Source organism: Castanea sativa, chromosome 5 (genome assembly GCF_040712315.1).
Source record: "Castanea sativa cultivar Marrone di Chiusa Pesio chromosome 5, ASM4071231v1".
Classification (NCBI taxonomy): domain Eukaryota; kingdom Viridiplantae; phylum Streptophyta; class Magnoliopsida; order Fagales; family Fagaceae; genus Castanea; species Castanea sativa.
In genome coordinates, this window is record NC_134017.1 from 78,034,862 (window position 1) to 78,057,142 (window position 22,281).

A 22,281-nucleotide genomic window follows, 5' to 3' on the forward strand; every position below is an offset into this window, starting at 1 on the left:
GAGTCTTTCTGACATGGTCCTTGTGCTTATCTCAAAATCCTTGGTCACCATGTTTTTTGTGCTTTCTTGTTTTCTTTTGTTTCTAGGATTTGCATTGCATTACATTCATGCATTTCATTTTAGGTTGTTTCTGTTTTATTTAAAAAATAAGTAAAAATAAAATAAAATAAAGGAAAAGAGGAAAGTGGAAGGATGTGTTTTGTATAATACATCATGGATATGTATTTGAGGTTGGCCTATTATCTTTGTATAACATGCCTATGTACCTTGATTAGCTTAGATGAGCTTATTTTTCTACATTTTGCTAGTTTTAGCTATGTAGTGCATGTTTTGTATGAGTTGTATATAGTTTTTGATCACATGCTCTTGATTTTGAAGTCACATGCTTTTGATTGTAAGGACTAAAAAATCCTAAGAGAAAGACATAAATAACTATCTCACCACTCTTTACTAGCCAATCATGAACACCTTAGTGCATCTAAAAAGTTTTTGTGCTAGAGAAAGTGTAGCACTTGCACATAAAAAAATCATAAGGTGTTGCCTCAAAATAAAAAAAGGTTGAAAAAGAAAATATGCATAAAAAATAAAATATGATAAGGCAAAAAAAATAAAATAAATAAATACATGATTGCAAGTTTGTTTTCTAGGAGATGTGGGAATTATATGATGTAGCTCTTCACGAGATAGTCACTTTCAAATTTATGTGATGAATAAAGTAGAAATTGTGATTGATTGTTATCTACATATCACCTCACATGTATCTCATGCTGTTACTAGTTACACACACTTCACAAGTTATTCTTTGCTAAACTTAGTACATGAAATTGTGTGTGAATTGGTTTGGCCTTCCAAGATTATATATTTTATTATTTTTTATACAAAATATGTTCAAGGGTTGAAGATTTTGGAGTAAAGAGTTTGAAAATTCTTGTTTTAAAATTCTGGGTTGAAAACTCATGTTTTTGAAAAACATTTAAACTCATTCTCATGCATTTCATTCATGAAATTACTTAGGTTGAGTTGTTTCTACATAATCTTCTACAGTTTGTCAAAAAATTCAACTTTCTAGAATTTCACTCAATCGAATGTGTTTTTTAACTAATCGAAAATTCCCTGATTTTTAAACATTTCTCACGGGTTGGCTCGATAGGTAGTTGATTGGTTCTCGATCAATCGAATCTGTTTTACTCAGATTTCGATCGATCGAAGCTATTTTTTGACCAATCAAAAACTTAAGATTTTTTAAAGGAACCTTTCTGCTTGGTTCGATCGGTACCCAATTGGTACTCAATTGATCGAATTTCGAAAAGAAAGAAAAATAAAAAGGTTTTTCCTCACGTGATCTTCAACTGTTCAAATCTTTTTCTTCTCTTTTCGTCCCTTTCTCTCTTGACTGATCCAATCCAAGATTTCTTTGTCGTTTTCCTCCTTAAATATTCAAGGATTTTTGTCCTCAAGTGTGGGTAAGACCTAAATACCCTTCATTTTTCATTTTATTTACATTTTTCATGCATTTTCCATGAGATTTTTTGAAAATGTTGAACAAAGAGGTTTTTAAAATTGTGGATTTTTGGGTTGTATTTGTTCAAAGTTAATCATTGGGTTTTTGTTCTTAGATGATATATACATGTTTCTCATGCATAAATTTGATTAATTTTGTGTTTTGAGAAGAATTGGAAATTCTAGGGCTTGAAATTTTTCAAAATTGGGGTTTTTGTTCAATTGGACTTAATTGGTTAATATTGACTTGTGATTTTGGTTAATTAGAACATTATAACATGTTTTCTAATTGATATAATGTTTAATTAATCAATTTGTTGTGGTTTTGAAAAGTGGGTTTTTCAAAGTTTGGAATTTTTTTAATAAAAAAAAGAAACGCTTTTGTTCAAGTCATTAGTGGTAATTTTGGTAAAATTGAACAAGTTTTTGTGCATTAGAGCATGCATCATATGTGTATTCATTCCATGCATCATATAGTTTGTCAATTTCTTGATATATTTCTTTTGAGCTCTAACCCTTTCAAATGCAATTTGCCCTTGGTCTATGTGTTGTGTTTTGTTTTTGTTTTTATTTTTCCTTCCTATTCTTAGAGTCATGGTTAGGAAAACTAGAGCAAAGAAAAACACTTCCTCTTCTTCTAATGTTGATGACACTAGGTTTCAGACTAAGTCTAATCAGGATGCCTATGAGAAGTTAAACATCTTTAGGTCAGTTTGAGCTGAGAGAAAATTTATTCTAGACGATATTAATCCTGAAATCCGTAGGAATTTTGAGAGACGAGGTTGGTAACCTCTTCTAGATGTTAAACATTCTCCTGCTGGTGCATTGATTAGAGAGTTTTACTCAAACCTCTCTACTCACACCGATGACTCCAATATTCACTTTGTGAACACTTGCTTTAGCTCTCAATGTACCTTTGGTACAGCAGCCATTGTATCCTTACATAGAGTTTCCTCCCATTGATGACATCATGTCACTTCTCACTGGTACTACCATTAATTGGGATATTGATCCTGGGATTACTACTCATGAGCTTACTGAACTCAATTATTTGTTCTTTAGGATTTCATGTCATAGCATCTAGCCTATCTCTCACATCTATACTATTCCTATTGAGAGATGTGCATTTTTGTACGCTGTCATCACAAATGCCCCTATGAGTTTTCCTACTCGTTTTATTCGTTCTCTTGTAGAGGTCTATAGGAGTAGTACTGAATCCCATGGTTTGTTCTTTCCTGTTTTTATTCATAGGATCCTCCTTGATTTAAGTTTAGAGGACTTTCTTGCTTCCAAGCCTGTCCATATCATAGATCCCATAGGTGCCACATTTCTTAGGCAAAGAGTAGCTCAGTTAAAAGCTAGCTCTAAATGCCTTAGAGTCGAGTCTTCTACAAGTGATGCATCTAGAGATCCTCCTTCTGGTGATCCTCCAGCTGAGGAGTATGTGGATCCCACTGCTTTTGTGGATCCTGAGCCACCCACATATATCGTTTCTACTAGATCTATGTTGGAGATTGTGCTTATAGTCTAGTTTGCACATGGCCAGCTACTCTTGGACTTGATTCATGAGGTTGCTGCCTTATGAGCGGATCTTGTTGCCTCTCGAGGTGCGTCTCCACCCCCGGATCAGCCATTATTGCCCTTTGGCAATACGTCAGAAAAAAGGGGGAGTGCATAGAGATAGGGGGAGTGTGATAGATGAGATATGAGATAGGGGGAGTTGTTTGTATTTTTTTCTTTCTTCTTGTTTCACAAACTTTGATACACTTTTTATGGTTTATATATTATGATGTTTATTCATTGTATGATGGTTATTCAATGTAATATGCGTAGTTTATTTTATGTTTTATGAAATCAAGAATTCTATTTTGGTTTACTTGTATTTTCCACACATGCGTTTATGGTTTGTTTAGCGTTTCAAGAATTTACAAGTTGATTCATTCGAAGCTGCTGTCTACACTTGCAACTAATAAGTAGTAGTTAGTTTGAATTGTATAGGTTGGGAAATATTGTGTATTTGGGCTTTTTACATTTTGAGCAATTTATTTTTTATGAATTGTGTTTTGTCACAGATTGCCAAAGGGGGAGTTTGTTAGGTTCTAAGACTTTAGGAACTAAATGTATTAAAACTTCATTTTGTATATGTTGGCCAACCATGATCAAAACAATGAGTCTGAGTTTAGGCTTGCTCAAAGCATGTTTAAGGGTAAGTTTGAATCGAGTGTTTTACTGGAATTTACTATGTAAATCTACAAGGTTCGATCGATCGAGAATAGTGGATTAGCAAATTCTGCAGAAAGTTCAAACGCAGCCAAAACCCATATAATGTGTAGGGTTAAGTGTTTTACTTTAAGTATAAAAGGAAAAAACCCTAGCCACGTTTTATTAGTCTCTAAATAGCTTTGTGTTTTCTCTAGTGTGAGATTTGAGAGGTGTTTACCTTAAAACACAAGAAAAGCTTTACCAATATCAAGATTTGGTGGTGATTTAGCTGTTGCACAAAGATCCTTCAAAGTACAAAACCTTTTAGTAGAGTCTCAAAGTCACAAGTAGGAGAACTTGTGTTTGGTGCAGATTCAAGGAAAGAAGTAGTCCATGGACTCAGAGCTGTAACGTGGTCGTGGTAGTAAGTTTTCTACACGAGGTAGCATTAGGATGTTAGTGTTCTAAGTCCTATTGTCCAAACTTCAATTCTTTCATAGTAGATCTGTTTTTACCTTGAGGATAGCTAGGTTAAATCCTCCCCAGGTTTTTTACCAGTTTGGTTTTCCTTGATCATCAAATCTTTGTATTATTTACTTTCCGCATTATTATTGTTTTGTTCACAATTGTTTAACCTAGACTTGAATAATAAACTTTTTAATCAACTTGGCTTAGTATTAGGTTAAACATATTGAGTTAAGGGGTCTAAAAATTTAACAAATACCATTTCAAAACCAGAAAGCTCATCCAAGGCCACATGAAAAGGTCATCACATGGACGGGTTGTCACTTAGACAGGATAATCACCAATATCATGGCACAATCGTGAAACCACATCAAAAGCTCAGAAGTTTATGTATTTGAAATACACAATTCACTTCCAAGTAGTGTCATAAAATATTTCAATAACCAAATATTCACAATATTCTAAAAGTCCTCAAAACCATTTCTTGTCATAAATATTTTGCATAAATTTTCCAAATAATACAAGCTAAGATAAAGCATCTTTAGAATTTACAAATAATGCAATAAATCCATAAAATTCATTCCCTAGAATTTTATAAAAGATGCTTATCTTTTTCATTCTAACAAATCATGCATTTCCTAATATGCATTACCAAATATGATCCTCTTTTCACGAATAATCACATACATTAAAGTTACAACATAAAGCTTTCTAGAAAGATATAGTTTCTGTGAGGTGCCGAAGATCCGAAGACCCGAGGATCCAAAGAGCCGAAGACCCGAAGACATATTGAAAGGTCTAATGGGCAGAGAAGGATAAAGAGCGAGGCCCGAGGATGAAGTGGAATGGGTGGGTAAAGGAAGAAAAGAGACTGATGATGCAGGAGACATATTGCAATATCTGGGTGTGGCTGGATAACTATGAGCGTCGCATTAAATGTCCTGTACCAACCGTTCTGGCCGCATTGAATAGGGAGTACCAGCTTTGTCCGCTGCATTAATGTAGAAATGACCTGAACAGTACAAAACACAGAGCTAAAGCTTCTCTCCACTACCGACTACAAAGGAACAGACAAGTGTCAATAGAAAGGGGTAGAGTAGATGGAGAGGTGTAGGGTTGGGATGATAAGGGCAAAGGGTATAAATAAGAGAGGAAAGACACAGAAAAATGGGACTTTTTGTTGTTGTTACCCTCTCTACAAATTCATTGTATTTGGATCTTGAGTCACAAACCGTTGTTGTAGCTGTTAAGTTTGATATATGATTTTTGGTCCTTACAGTTTCCATAAAAAATTTCCCAAAATGTGTTTAACTGAAAAACAATGTTTTATGCAACATGGTTATTTTCCAAAAATCTCATTAAAAAGTTGCTTACCTTGCAACTGGCAAAAAGCCTAGTTCCAAAACTCCAAAGGAGATTAGCTAGAACCTAAAGAATACCAACGAAACCTATCATGATAAGCATAAGGCTTGACATTGTATCTAGCTACGAATTATAAATCGCTAGATAAGAATTAATTAGGCAAGCCTAAGCACTTAACCTTACAAATAATTTATTTCACTTCCAAAGTTTCTCAACAATTTCATTTACGAGGCTTTGACTCCAATTTATGATCATGTCATTCAAAGCTTCTCCTTTACCATAAGAGATCCTAGCACTTTATAGATTTCTTCCACCATATATGCGTACCATTTTCAAGAGATCTATGAAACAACATATATAACAATATCCATCATTACAAACCCCAAATGTAAATCCTCCACTATCTCCAAATAAACAATAAAAATTAGATTCATCAACTGTTTCACATTAGAAAGTCAAAACCCCCAAATCTTTACCCTGGGTAAATCTCAAGTGGCTAGCATTGTACAAATACATAACCATTCACCCACAAAATGTATAAGAGCTCTTACCTTAAATAAGATGAGATGTAGGAGTTTAAGAGGTTCTGATGGTGTTTTTTTTCCAATAAAACTTGCCGGAAAAATAAGTTTGGAGGTGGTGGAGTGATGCATCGGTAGGAGTGTAAGAGAGGGAGATATAAGTGTGTTTGTGTTTTTGTGAAAAGAAAGAAAAGAGAAGAGAAAGAGGGATATGGCCGGCAAAGGGGAGATTTGTGTGGTTGGGAATTAAGGGGGTAGGTGGGGATCTCGTGTGGGTCAAAATCTGACCCTTTTTTTTTTTTTTTTTAAACCTGGGGCATTACATTCTTCCCCTCTTATAAAAATTTCATCCTCAAAATTGTACTCATTAAACTTTGGTCTCTTTCCTTTAAGTACTTCATCCATGATTTTCATCAACTGAGAGTCACTACCTTGCAACAAATTAATTTTCTTTACTAGACTTGGTTGAACTCTCAACTAGCCAAGTAGGCATCTGAATGGACTATACAACCTCAACTCCCAACCTTTCTAAATTAATATGGCCTATGCAAAGCACTTGAAGAACCCGAAGACTACTATGCACATCAACCATGATATTAGCCTTATATGAGGGTGATAGTAAATAGAGTAATCGTAGTCCTTAAACAATTCAAGCCCTCTCTGTTGTCTCATATTTAGCTTATTCCGATTAAAGAAATACTCTAAATTTTTATGATCCATACAAATATCGTATCTCTCTTACAAATCATGTCTTCAAAATTTTCAAAGCAAACATAATTGTAGCCAACTCCAAGTCATGTGGGATAATCTTTCTCATAATTCCTATATCCTACTAAGATCCAATGTTATTCTATCCTTAGCGATCACATAACTTAACAACCATACTTTGCTTAATTTAACTAGCTAGTTAGTATCTCTTAGTTTTTCCAACAAAGACATTTCGAGTTCAAAACCCCCTTCTCCTATCTATCAAATTATCAAAATATATATATATATAAAAAAAAAATCAAGGAAGGTTTATATGATTTCCAAAGAAAATAAGAATTACACCATAATAATGAAGCCCCAATCAAAGTTTTTGTTCCCCTAGAACAAGTGGTCCCTTTCCTTCTTGTGACAAAAATTGTAGCTAAATAATTGTATTATTATACTATCTCAACTATTTATGATATCGGCTTACAATGTAACATTAGGGAAAACATATTCCGTTGTTTAAAAGCACATGAAAAATGGAAAACAAATTCCTATTCAATGAGTTCTACTTTTCTGTTGAATGTAGAATATGTTTTCCATTGTTTCTGTTGACTTGCATTTTTCACACCAAAAAATATATGAAACTGTGAGTGCTGCCAAGACAATTATATTTATATCGTTCATCGAAACTGTGAGTGCTGCCAGGGTTTCCAATGCACATTGGAATATGGAATCTTACAATCATTTCTTGATGATAAAGTAACGCTACACACCCTAGACCTCCAAATTTACAAAATATATTAAGAATGATTAAATATTTAAAATAAAAATTTCAAAATGAACAATATACCCCTAGACCTCCAAATTTACAAAATATATTAGGAATGATTAAAATGAACAAAACAAAAATCCCTAAAATCACAAAATAATAAAAATACCCCCAAACCATAGTATTACTACTATTATATATTGGTTTAAATTGTGAAGATGTTTATCCTCGGCAATCTTAGTGTGGTGTCAAACACCTATTGAAAATTCCATAATTTCCTAACTCATTTTAGTGACATATAATATATAAAGTGACATATAATATATATATATATATATATATATATGTGTGTGTGTGTGTGTGTGTGTGTGTGTGTGTGTGTGCGTGTGGGGAGCAGGGGGGGGGAGAACTAACATTTTATTATTTATTCTATGTGATTAGAAAGATTACTAATAGAATAAATATGTTTATTTTGTTATATTAATTATTTTAAGCATAATGAAATTTTCATATCATTTTTCTAATATATATACGAAAAACAATTGATTTTTTTTTTTTTATATGTGAGAAACAATTGGTTTGAAATATGGTATTCTTGCTCAAATTAATTTTTTTTTTTTTTTTTTTTTTGCAACAATTGAAACAATGTCCAACAAAAAGGAGAAAAAAAAAATTTAGTTACACACAATCAAGAATGTAAAAAAACACAACAATTAAAGGATATTTGCATATTTTTTAGTAGGCATGAAACATGTCTATCTATATTAGCCACTATATCATGCAATTTTCAATTTGTAAACACACACACATAGTATAATAAAATCACTAAACTATACTTACTGTCTTTCTATTTTGTATATAAAATAACTAAATATTACAATTTTTTTATTTGAAAACTTATTGAAATAAATTTTTTTATACATTGATTGTTGGGGTGGAGGATTTGAGCCTTGGATGTTTCTATTGGAAATGTGCCAACCAATTAATTTACAAGATTCTAGAAGAAAACTGATAATAAGTTATCCCGCACATCATGCGGGAACTCAGCTAGCATTAAAGAAATGAGAAGAGCATAAATTCCAAGCTATTGGACCATTTATAATGCTATTTATGTATCTAATAAAAATTTAAAAAATAAAATGGCTCATACACCATGGCAAAAAAGTTAGTCCTAGTAGCTGAGAAAATATTATTTTAAATCCACAATTTAAATATTGCAAGTAATAATATTGTTTCAGATCCAAAATAGTCACTAGACACATTACAATAAAAACAATATAGATAGACTGTTACTCAAGCAAGGATAAACTAATTACGCAAGCTACAACTAAAACTAATGCCATAATATTCTCTTCCTTTAAAAGGATTAATCACCAAGAATCAATCCCTCTTGTGGAAGTGGCTTGATTTCAACATTAACACCAACCTGTTTTTTTGCCATATCTATTTAAAAAAATATCCATATAGATAAGTATCAACACAAATCACATATTCATTATACACAAATCCAACAAGAAATGTATAGCATATCATCACTAACAAAATTTCTAAGATAAAGAACTGATGTAATGCTCAAAGAGGCTACCTGAAAAGTTTAAAAAAGTCAATAGGGTATAGAATAAGTGATCAAGAAGAAAAATAAAATATATTATGCTCATACTACTTCTAATTTAATTGAGAAAATATAAATAAATAAATAAAATTTGACACTAAGAAAACATAAACTTTAACTGTTATAAATAAATAATTTTAAACTTATACTAACCTTTTTCTTAAATTTAAGACCCCTATACCTTTGAAAAGTTGTAGAAGACAACTATATATAGTTTATCTATGACATTCAAACATCAATAGTCTAAATTTAGATGTTTATAGACATATAATGTTGTTTCTGTAAAAAAAAGGCATACCATATATTTCAAAAGAAAGAATTGCATACTCGTATATATGACATATATTTCTAATAAAGTACTCAAAATATATATATATATATATATCTAATAAAGGCCTCCACAAACGTATCCAAAAAGAAAACAGAGTGACAGAAATACATACCTATAACAATAATAGATAGGATAGGTAGAAGATGCAACATTGTCTTGAGGACTTGGGGGTGATGAGTCTGACTACATAAAAGAAAATAGAGAATGTATAAAATTTTCTATCTAGGAATTATAAGAGAATGTTATTAATGGTGGAGAGAAAAAGTTGATATATGAAGATACAAAGGTAGAGTTTAAAGTTTATATATATTAAAAGAAAGTTGAAGTAGCCGTGTGTCAGTGAAAATAAAAAAGAAGTTGATAGACTTCAGTAGATTAACCTTCTATCCATCTATCAAAAAAAACTTCCATCCTTTACTAAAAAAAAGTATAATAGATTAACCAAAATAGGGAGAAAAAGTGAAGGGAAAAAATAAAAGAAAAGTATTAGAAATGAATAAACGTGAAGGAAAAAATAATTACAGAAAAATATTAGAAACATTATTTTTTAATAATCCTCAATATAATTGATTAGCTGTAATACAATATTAGGCTTTTGTATCTATCCAAACTGTTTTTTTCACCTATGAGAAGTCTATTTCTATCCAAAGAAAGAGATTGATATATTATTATTAAATTATTAAGTTTTGTGTTTTTCAAACTTTATACAAAGAGGTGATAAAGTAGTAGATGGAATCCTGATAATAACAAATAATTTACAAACTTAAAAATTCTACAATTTGGTGAATTCATTTGGTACAACCACAGTTTTTAAGCCCAACTTTTATTATATAGTATATGATATGATATGATATGATATTGTGAACAAATAAATTTAGCTCTCAAGACTATAAAATATATGGAAAAAATTGAGTATGTTACCAAATTTATCCAGCTAAGAAAAAAATCCTAAGAATATGAGGAAAATAAATTTATTTTTAATATCTCCTTTTAAAAAAATAGTGAATAACCAATTTTTTTAATAATAAATGAGGGTACAACTATGGTTTTTTGAAATTAAAACCGTTTATATTGACCATTATAAAAATCTAATAATATTATAATTAGTTATTTTGATTAAAATTACTCATATAAAGTAAATAATAACATAACTATATGAAGGTGGGCAAATTCTATTGTTCAAACTCCATTGTTCTTATTTCCCTTATATTTATTGCCATGGGTTTGGACCATAGTGAGGCCAAGTGCAACTAGGAATGACAAAAATTACCCAACCCGCAGGTACCTGACCCGACCCTAATGGGCGGGTTTTACCCGACCCACAAAGCAAACGGAGTGGGTTTGAGTTTTAAAAACCCAACCCGTAGTGGGTTAGGGTCGGGTGCAGGTATTATGCATACTGACCCCAAACTCGACCCATATACATATATAATATTTAAAAAAAAAATTAAACCCTAATCACTCTCTCAGTTGCCTCCCTCTCCCTCACTCTTTCTCTAGCCGCCTCCCTCTCTCTCACTCTCACTCTCACTTGCTGTTGCCACTCACTCCTCCACCACGCTGCCCACTCTCACTTATTGCCGCCGCCTCCCTCTACCTAACTCTCAGCTGCCCTCACTCTCACTTTCCAATAAAATCTCAATTGAAGAATGACCCTAATCACCAATTTTGTGATGCATTTGTTTGGCGAGGACTGGTACAGTAGAGAGCTTGTGGGGACCTTCGTGGGGGTGTTGGATGATTACGATTTGGGTCTTTGTTGGAATGGGCTGAGCCAAAATTGTTTTGCAGAGACACACTATGTTGGGTCTACTGCACTTTCAGCAAATGGGTCGCCACGACTGTGGTGGTTCTGATTCGGCCTTGATCGAAAAAACGAGGATTTTTTTTTTTTTTTTTGAGTTTCCAAGTGTTTTGTGGTTCTGATTTTGGAGTGTTTTAGTGTTTTACTTTTTATTTATTTATTATTTCTTCTTGAACTGTATTTAGGTTTGTGATAGGATTTGTGTATGAGTTTTTTCTTTTGAAAGGAAAATCATAAATTTGAAAGGGAAAATCATAAATCTGAAAATCATAAAGTAGGAAAACATAAAATTGATTTTTATTTTTATTTTTAAGATTGGGTTATGGATTGGGCCAAGGATTAGGGACTTTAGATTAGGTCCTGAAGCGGCGGGGCGGGTTTTGGGGTTAAAAAAACACATTTAGTTAACGAGGCGAGAACAAGTACCGAAATCAATGTCTAGGAAGACAATCGGCTCTCACTTTCTCTTGGTCAAAGATTAATCTTTCCACGTTCTATTCTACCCTAAGAAGCAAGAACATAGGTACGAGTACAACACACAAGGGCGGAACTAGATATTTTATTTGGGGCGACAACAGGCTCCCACTTTCTCATAGTCAATGAGTAATCTTCCCACATTCTATTCTAGCCTAAGAAGCGTGGACATAGGTGCAACTGTGACACAAAAGGGCGGAACCAGGAATTTTCCTTTTGGGGGCCGAGCTATAATACCGATACATTACACCCACACACACGAGGTTGAAAATAACTTATCATCTTCTAGACTCTAGTGATTAAATAAATGTTGTTTAGTTTGATATTAGATATGTACAAAAAAAAAAAAAAAAACTTGGTATCTTCAAAATATATAGAATAAAACTCAATAATGATATTTCATACAATAATATTCATCTATTATCATATACATAATAAATTCTTAAAATTTTCATTTGCAATATAAATTACTAAGCTATCTATCAAAGTGAATAAAAAAATTCCAATAAAACCAAAGAAGTCTTCAAATTATAAACCAAAACTTTAAGTGCATTGTTGAGAAAAAAGTGAAATTATTTTTAAAAAAGAAACTAATAAAAAATACATGAATTCTATAATTACTAGGACTGTTACTCTGCTAGTCAATTAATTTTTGTTATATCATTGTTTGATAACTTAATTTATTATTATTTTTTTTGTGGGGGGGGGGGGGGAATTCCTAATTTGTTTATGAATCCTTTAAAAAACTCAACTAATATATATACTATAAAAAATATTTTATATTTTTTTGTTGGGGGGGGGGGGTGGGTGGGGTATTGCAAATGTAGTTCCACCCCTAATGACACGGCGACACCTAATATAGCATGAAACAGTGGGTAAGGCACGGTATGACACCTAAAACAACACGTGTATGACACTTCAAATGAAGTGTCCATACTTCCGAGATTTTACATGTTGAAGCTACAATATCTTATTTAATTTATTCAACCTCCAATCCACCAAGATGGAAAGAATTTCTCATTAATTCTATTTTCTACCCCTTTTAAGCTTCAATTATCAAGTCTATCCCTTCGAATGCTAAAGACCTCAAGACTCTTGGGGTCAAGCACAAGAAATTTATATTTATTAATTAAAAAAATGGAACAAATTTGAACAAATGAGCAATCTTAATTAAAAATGTGGGGGGTTCGAGGACCGAAGAGGACTGGAACATGAAATATCTCTTACGGTCCCATTTGTAGAAGTGTATCCACCCAGAGGACTTCACCAACCTAAGAATGGAAGGAGATGTGGGATAGTGTCTCATGAGAACCCTAGTAGAAGATAGTGGACCATAAGAGGGTAGAGATGGTGGGAGGAAGCTTCTTGGAAAAGTATACATTCCACCTCCGCATTGAATATCCTGCAACAACCTTATCAGTTGCATTAATGAGGAAATAACACCTAAACAGTGATTTCACAGCTAGCAACCCTCTTCTACCACCTTCAGCAGAACTATGATGGGACAAGTGTCCTGAGAAAAGCCCTGAGGCATACAGATGGAGGGCTAGGATGCAAGGAGGAAGGATATATAAGGGAGGGAACAGTGTGTTGTCTTGTGTAAAACTTGTATCAATCATATATAAGAAACTAAACCTCAGACTTGCCCGGAGAGGGAATTATTCTCAATCACTACTTGAATTACACCTCTTTATTACTCTGGGCACCTCGGCCTTAGACTTGGACTTAGCTTAGCATTACACTTAAATTGTTTTACCACTCTCTTTAGAAATTCTATTGTTTGGGCTTGACTTAAAGGACAAGGCATCACTGTTCTTAGTGGGCTTGGGCCATCAATCTCTGAGTACTTACAAAAAATATAAAGAAATAAAATAAATTTTAAATATAATTTCATTAATTTGTTATTATAAAAATACAAAAATAATAAAGCATATAAAAGATATTAAAATTATAATTAATCCTTCAGGACTATTGGTTATAATGAGAATGAATAAGTACCTTGCAAGTATAAAACATAATGATTAGTGCTAAATATATTATTTATAATATAAAGTAATATATAAGATTTTGTATTTTATTGATAGGTGTCATGAACTATTTTAATTTACCAACTTCTTTAAATTGTAATTAATTACTATAGTTTTCCTTTTCTTAACTGAGCCAATAGCTCAACTTATTGGTCACTATTTTGGACACAAAGAATCTTTGATAGGGCAGGTTCAAATCCTGGTTGAATATTTTACAACCTCCTTTTTTTTTCCCATAAACGTGTGTGTTCGTTCAAAAATAATAATAAGAAAAAAGAAAAGAAAAAAAGAAGTGTTTAAAACTAGACATTCAGCACACAAAAAAAAAAGGTGAATTAAAGTGGCAGTGTGGCATACGCACGTGGAAGGGTGAATTAACCCAACGGCTTAGCTTATCTTGTTTTTTTTTTTTTTTTTAGAAATCCTTATCTTGGTTTCTAATAGTTTAAGATTTAGCCGTCTCTTCAACTTTAATTCTTTATCTCAAAATTTTAGTTGTTGCTCCCATTAAAAAAAAATTTTAGTTGCCGCCATGTTTTAAAAAAAAACCTTTAGCCCCTCATAATCACTCTGATAAAAAAATAAAGGAGTTTCTAGTTACCTAAAAAAAGCAAAGGAGAATACAAGAAGTTTCTAATCTCATTAAGAACCAAAAAAAATAAAAATAAAAATATAAACCTCTTGCAGAAGGAAATCAAGTAATCATACCAAGAACCCACGGGTGAGTCTCTTTCTTTCTCTATCACATCACCAGTTTTCTTAATCTCTAGTATTTTTTACATTTGAGAGTTTGCTATTTTCTCCAAATCTAATATCCAGTATTTTTTTTACAGTTTTCTTTTAGAGTTTTCTCCAAATCTAACAGAGTGAAGATTAAAGAGTGACTACATGTGGTTTTTAACTATTACTCCCCAAATAAACATCATGATTTATATAAAGTATTATGCATTCGTTATTAAATAAATAAATAAAATATTATATAACATATAAATAAAATAAGCTTATTAAATTTATAACAATATACAATATACAATATATATTATAAAAAATAAAATAATGTTAATTAGTTATTTGATTAGATTTTTTATGCATTTCATGATTTGTTGAGACTTAGCATTTTTTGAAGGCGTTGAGACTTAGCATTTATATTAATAAAATGAGTAATGAATGAATTGAGACTTATCTTTGACTTTGAATATGTGCATGTGATTCTTGATTTTCATGAATTTATACTAATTTAATCTAATATTAGTGGAAATTATTCTTTTTTCCAGATTAATTACTAAAAAATTTTGTAAAAAAAAAAAACCAAAATGTCTTTTTGGGACACCAAAAAAATACAATGAACAATTCTAGGAGCCTAATACAACTACTTGGCACACCTAACAACAATTTTTAGACTATGATCATTATCCTCTCACACTAATTTACTCTCAAAAATTTAGTTGGAACCCATTAGTTTTTTTTTTTTTCCATGAATATTATCACAGTTCCATTGGGGACTTTTGTTGGGCACCTATAAAACCTTAAATAATGCATCACTTTGAAGAGAGAGAACATAGGTAAAGATCCAATGCACCATAATAACCAACTGGTAAAATATAATAATTTTAATAAATTAAGTGATTTTTAGTTTCAAGAGTTGAGTCATTTAACTACATTAAATTTTCCCTCTTTTTAAAAGTTTGTCATTTGTTCATAGAGTTTTTAACAGTAATCTATGTGTAGCGTGCTCTTGCTTTTTCAAACATTAATTTTATTTGCAAACATATGTGAGTAATTATCTATAGTAAATTTTCACATAAATATGACAATGGAATGTTTTGATTTAGTTGAGGTTGAAAATAAATCCCAACCATGAGGTCCATCATATGACTCATCAACACCTAATTAATCATATGACATATCACGACTTGATCATTCACTTGACCCATCAACTAATCAATCAAGGGCTCTATTAGCGACTCACCCTCAAGTTGATGACTATTCATATGGAGAATATATGGAAGTAAAATTTCAAATTACAAGTAGCTATGAATATGATTACTTATGTTTGTAGTCCTTGTAGCATATAACACATTATTATAAGTACAATTGTGGTGTTGACTACTCCTTTTTTTTTTTTTTTGGTGCATAAACAAATGATGCAAGTATATGATACTTGGAATAACAAGTATGTATGACATATGGAGTTTGCCCCTAAAAATAAGGTTAAGTTGTCTTTTGATCGCTATTTCTAGCCTGCTGAACATGAAAGTCGTAGGCTTAGTCAATTTATAAGATTGCTGCAAGGAAGCCGCACTTATGTCCTATTAACGTTGTTAGTTGGCGTACAATGCCAAATGACTACAAAGAAAATTGTTGGAATATCATTGAGGTATTAAAATTTTAGTAACATATATTATACTTCTTTCCAGAATTTCAATGCTTCTAACATTTTTTTTTTCAAAGAAAAAATGCTTCTACATAGTGATTATGGTTTTTTATATGTATTTGTGTTTCAGTCAAAATTTAACATCTCCCAAGATGAGATTGCAAGATAGATAATCAAGCGTCATACTTTAAGATATTGGGTGATTAATGGAGGAATTGGAAGCATGCTTTGAAAGAAAAGCACTTTGATAAGTCAAAAATTGCAACACAAGTAGTGGCTAATGCTCCAAATATGGTAAATCGTCAAGATTATTCTGAGCTTGTTGACTCTTGGTTTAGAGATAATACAATAAAAATAGTGCATGTGAGAAGATAAGTATTTGTCATCATTTGACTACATAATTTTTACTAATGCAAATATATGGTTTATTGTATTCCAGGAAACTAAGACAACACATTGGAATATAAAAGGAGACCAAGTTTTATTGCTGGAGTGACTTTTGGCATACTTCAAAGGGAATATTTATAGTCTTAGTTTTCATTGTAGGTTGTCTACAATTATTTTATCCTTGTCTATCTCAAGTACCAAAAAATATTGTTTATACTTTTATTTGGCTATTTGTGATTTCAAACTTCGAATTGTAAAGTTTTATATCTTCATTTGGATCAATACTATTAACTATTTGCAATAATTTTATTACTTTGAGTTTTGAAATTGTGGATTTTAATAACATTCCAAACATGTTATAGCACCGTTGTATAAAACTGCTATTAAAGAATATCTAGTAGTAATTCACAAATCTGCTATTAAAAATAATTCATGCTAGAAATAAGGGAAGGAATGCTAATATTTTTAATTTTGTTTAGCAGCAGTTTATAGAATTGCTGCTAAAGAATCTATAGCAGCAGTTACATAACTACTAGTATAAATAATTAATTCCAAAAGGAAGGCCCTATGTACTAGCGGTTTTTTAACTCTCTAGTAGCAGTTCTATGAATTGTTGCTAAATAATCTATAGTAGCAGTTACATAACCATTGGTACAAATAATTAATTCCAAAAGGAAGGGCCGTGTGTACTAGTGGTTTTCTAATTCTCTAAAGCAGTTCTATGAATTGTTGCTAAAGAATCTATAGCAGCAATTACATAACCATTGGTATAAATAATTATTTCCAAAAGGTAAGGCTATGTGTACTAGCGGTTTTTAATTCTCTAGTAGCAGTTCTATGAACTGCTGCTATAGATGTTTTCTATACCAGCGATTCCTAAAACCGCTGTTATAACCTATAGTGACCTATAGCGACGGGAACTTAACAGTGGTTATTCAAGTTGTAACAGCGGTTTAGAAAACTGCTGGTATAGACCTAATTGACTTTTAACAGCAATTTTTAATAGTTTTAGTAGTGGTTACAACTGCTACTAAAAATCAAGCTTTTTGTAGTGTCATAAGGTACCTAACTTATTTGGCCAGAAAAGAAGATGTGCTTCTCTATTTACCCAGTTATGATAATGTGCATATTTTGGACCACAAAATGGAGAGAATGGGAAGTGAGTTGAGCCTAGAAAGTATCAATACATAGTATTTAACAGAGTATAAGCAACAACAAACAAGATGCAATAAGAGCAACCTACATTTTTCTTTTTCTTTTTTTATGACATAGAACCTCACCAAGGCAAAATCCTTTGGATCCACCCTTGGAGAGTAAACCACGGATACACGACCCCACCCATCAAAACCGTGTATCAGGTAATTCAGGAGTACTCCTAGTGGGGATTGAACCCAAGATGTCAGGGTTTACAGCTCATCCCAAGCCTCCAACCACTAGGCTCACCCTGACGAGTATAATAGCAACCTAAATCTATAAAAAAAAATAAAGCTAATGGCCATAATGTGTACCATTGAGTGAAAGCTTACTATAAAACTTGAAGAGCACTGAATGCAAATATGATACTACACAATCAACAGGTATTAGTGGTGCAAACCTTCGGCCAACTGGTGTTCTATGCGTAGAGTGGTCTGTTGGCGGTTCTGTAGCCAAAGCAAGTGCTCCAAGATTGTCCATGATAAGGTTAACCCATAGAATTTGTACCAAGAAGACATAAACATCAACTTCACATTTGGTAACAATAAGGGACAATTAAATGCTAAATTCCTAAAATTTCCCAACTGCTAGCAAATAATTAATCCAATGCCTTGATGGCATAGACAACCCACAAAATATTGAGTCCTGATCTTTTCAAATATTTGAGTGATCGTTCCAAACTTCTCCAAGAGAAGAAAAAAATTCTTGATGCTCAAATAATTTTCACAAAACTTTATCATTTTCACCTAGAAAGATCCAGAAACATTTGCCTTCATCTAGGAAGAGTTTTGGTAACATAAACAAATTTAAAATGTCAATTTTTCCATCCCTGTTACATGTAATTTGACTTAATTGATCAGCTTGGATAATTGAATTAATTAATTGGGGTCAATCTATCTTAACCCAATAGGTTACAATTAGCACAAGAGATCCAGATCCCTAGGGAATGTGGATTCCCACCAAACCTCACTTTTAGGGTGTGTTTGGATATCGCTTATTTTGCTGAAACTGAAAAATTATTACTGAAAGTAATGTAGATAAAAGTAAAAGTTAGTTGAACAGTACCGTGGGGGCCATGAATAAAGCCAAAAGGTGCAGTGGGGCCCATGAAAAGTAACAAAAATAAGCTGAATAATGAAATAATTTTCATTTTTCATTCTAACTCAAACGCACACTTAGGGTCTGTTTGGATACCGCTTATTTTGTTGAAAACTGAAAACTTATTGCTGAAAATATTGTAGTAAAATAATTTTTAAAACACAAAACACTGTAGCAGTGAGTGATTGCTGCGTTTTCATGGGTTTGGTGGTTCATGAACAATGTCATAGGACCCAAAAAAAGGCAAAACGCAACTTAATTGCTGGACAAACACACGCTTAGTGTTTGGTACTGGAGAATCAACATTACTCATAGCTTCCAGATTACTGAGAATGTGATGCCTTAGAATTTAGATGCCTAGGAATGTAACTATTCCTATGTTTGGTATAATTAGAGTTTAATAAGATTTCTTAGAATGTGAGATTATAATGTTTGGTTTATTCCTAGAAATCTAAACTGAATTATTTATTTTTCTCATTCTAACCTTAGATTTGTAAATCCAATATGTCTTTTTTTTTTTTAAATCTTCCTCTAAATAAATAATGAAAAACAAAATATAAACTATAAATAATGACCAATTCATTGAAACTATAGTCTAACATTTCAAAATGACAAGTAAAATACAAACATAACTACTTAATTTCTCAAATGCTTTATTCTTAATGACAATTTTTAAAAGAGTTTAATCCATAACAAAAAAGACCATAGAAGTAGCAATACAAATAAAAGTAGTTCATCAATAATTAAACAAATGCGATCTATTACATATATAATGTATTCACCCCTGCATCCTTGAGCACTTGAATAACATAGTCATACCTAAACAAAACAAAACCAAGATTTGAGATAAGAATAGATACATTAACAAATTTCCATAAAAATAGATCCATTAATAATTTGTTGAGCAACACGCACTACAATAAAAGTGAATACCTGGCAACAATGGAGGGTCCCCTTCAATTTTTTTTTCTTTCACACGTAAAACCTAAATAGAACTTCGTTAATGAATATATCAACAAAGTTGTCTATCCTGTTTATGCTGTTTTGGCAAGAAGAGATAAAGACAAAGGAATAGATATTGATGATTTGTTTTATATTTTATCTCAATTATTTAAATGATAAAGAAAAACGGTTAAAATTGTCAATTTATAAAAAAATACAATTTCCTTTAAGTTTGAGAATTCTTAAAACACACCTATTTTAAAATGAATCCACATTCCTACTGAAAGGGGGTTAAAGGGGGAATCTAGATTCTCCTGGAATCTGATCCCCTAGTGTGATTTGCAACCAAATATGGAAAATTTTAAAAGAATCCTAAAACATTATCACATACCAAATGTCACATATGAAAATCTAGATTCCCTCTAAAAAAAAAGTTAGGTATCCATATTCCCATAGCATGGGATATTTAATTTAATTATGCTTGACTAACTAAACAAGAGCCTCCCCTTTATTGCCAAATTCCAAGTGCTTATGTCAAATGTGAGAAGAAGAAAAAAATATGGTACCACTAATGTGACAAAAGTACAGATAGATGTAATGTTAGTACTGCCTAATATGACAAAAGTATAGACAATTGTGATGTTGGAACTGCCTAATGTGACAATGGAACTATCAAATGTGAGAAAAAAAAATAAAAAAACTATTAAATGTGACAAAAGAAAGGTCACATATGATGTTGGAGCTGCACAATATGAGGATGGAACCAACGAATGTGAGAAAAAAAATAAAGAAACCACCGAATTTGACAAAAGTACAGTTACATGTGATATTGCTATTGCACAATATGAGAATGGAATCATCAAATGTGGGGAAAAAAAAAGGAACCACCAAGTGTTACAAAAGTACTATCAAATATGATGTTGAAACTGTATTATGTGGGGATGGAATTGTCAAACGTGAGAAAAAAAATAAGGAAACCACCAAATGTGACAAAAAAACTGTCAAATATGATGTTGAAACTGCACAATATGAGGATAAAACTGTCAAATATAATGTTTTGTTAACATGGTATAGCAAGTTACTTACTAGTGGGTACCGTACCCCCAAAAAAAGAGGGGTACTATAGAATTATCATATATATATATATCAGAGAGAAAGAGAGAGAGAGAGGTTACATTCACTATTTAATTACAAACCAAACATGAGGATCTGCAATCTAGAGAATCTAATCAAATTTCTAATACAACCAAATTAACATGGGCCTAATTACATTCCAAAGCATTTAGATCCCCAAGCATCACATTCTCGAAAATCTAGATGCCAATGATATATTTGATATCCAACCAAACACTATGTTATGTATCTAAAGGTTTATCTAATTAGAACAAGCTCTAGCCCTTTCACTCCATATTTTGTCAGTTATTTAACCCACTAACTCTAGCATTTGACTAATGGTCTAACGCCAAAAGTCACTCCAATCTATTGAGGCTATATAGAGGGTTTTTTTTTTTTGGCTAGTTTTCAAAATGTGGAATTGTTGCTTTTATGCTAGCAAAATATCAAATTGCAACAACTTCATTGATTTTCATTTTGATTTTAGCCATTTGATCTTTTGGACTAATAAACAGTCAAACAACCTATGTAAGAAACTTGATCTAAAATTAGCTTCCCATATGGATTCAAATCTACCACTACTACCCGAAACTAGGACATCATATGATCTGCCTAAGAATATGACCTAGCCATTCCAGTCACCCTTACGCTACAAAAATATATCATGATGTAATGACTGCATATTACACCAAAAATGTGACATGCTACCTTTACACCAGCTTTCTGACACACATTCACTACGTCTTTGACACCGGGATGACAGGGATCCTGCATGTAGTCAAAAGGACTTGTTAAAGCAAAGAGTCTAACAAGGTTAGAGTTTGCCATTTGATGAAAATAGAAATTCCCAAGAATATGGTATTACTACAAAATGCAGTCAAAAAGAACAAGTTGATTGTTCAGACCAAAACACCAACACCAACAACAATAATAAAAGAAGAGTCAGGCCATGCCTTATTGCAATAGCAATAATAGAATTTAGATCACATAAATCAGGTGTTGTTATATAATAGCAAATACAAATAAACTATTCAAATACAGAATATAATTGATGAACCCTACTTCCAAATAATAAAAAAAATTTATAGTTGATGATGCGAAAAATCAATAGGTGAGCTCCTCGTCGTAGTGGATGGACAGTGCTATGAATGGGGTCATCTCTGTAGATGAGAAACCTGCAAAATGAACTGGGTGGAAGAGTAACACGCCGGTGTGGCGTCAGCCAAACCGCCTCTGATGCTTAAGTTAGTAAAGGGGATAGAGTCTAGAGAGAGAATGAGTAGCGAGTGATTTCGTAGAGTATTTTTTGTGTACCTTTAGCTTCTGTTATCTTCTCTTTTATAGTTGTATGCCTCATTAATGGGCAATGAAGTGCTGTGTTTATGCTCAACGGCTAGTGCATTACAGAATCTT